The following is a 595-nucleotide window of genomic DNA, read 5'->3' as shown; positions in this document are numbered from 1 at the left end:
AAGAATTTCCTTATTATTTTCTTTAGCTCATTGAAGAATTTCTCTGTTAAGGGAATTGGTAATGATTGAAATAGGTATTGTATCCTTGGGAAGATATTCATTTTAATGCAATTTACCATTCCTATCAGTGTTAGTGGTAAATTTTTCCAATGTTCTAAGTCATCTTATAATTTCTTCATTAATGGCTGATAATTTAATTTGTAAAGAGAAAATGATGAAAGAAGCTATAAACCCAAATAAAAGTGGGAACAAGATCTAAACATAAAGAAAAAAATGAAATATGGGAAAAACTATGCTCCGGAACTATGAGAAATATAATAAACACGAGGTTACGTATGATACAATATAATTGGTTACACAGGCTATATCACACCCCAAAAGTTAAATAAATGGGACCCAACAGTATCAGATAGATGTTTTTGCTGGAAGAAGGAAACGGGAACAACAGTACATGCAATTTGGGCATGTGAGAAAGTGAAAAAGTTTTGGGAAGATCTAAATCAGATATTAAATAAAATCACAAAAAGCAACAGACCAAAAAATCCAGAGATCTTTCTTCTAAGTAATATAAGAAGTAAAGAATTAGGCCTCAAAC

The sequence above is a fragment of the Narcine bancroftii genome, chromosome 10 (genome assembly GCF_036971445.1).
Source record: "Narcine bancroftii isolate sNarBan1 chromosome 10, sNarBan1.hap1, whole genome shotgun sequence".
Classification (NCBI taxonomy): Eukaryota; Metazoa; Chordata; class Chondrichthyes; order Torpediniformes; family Narcinidae; genus Narcine; species Narcine bancroftii.
Note: the sequence above shows the minus strand (reverse complement) of the source record.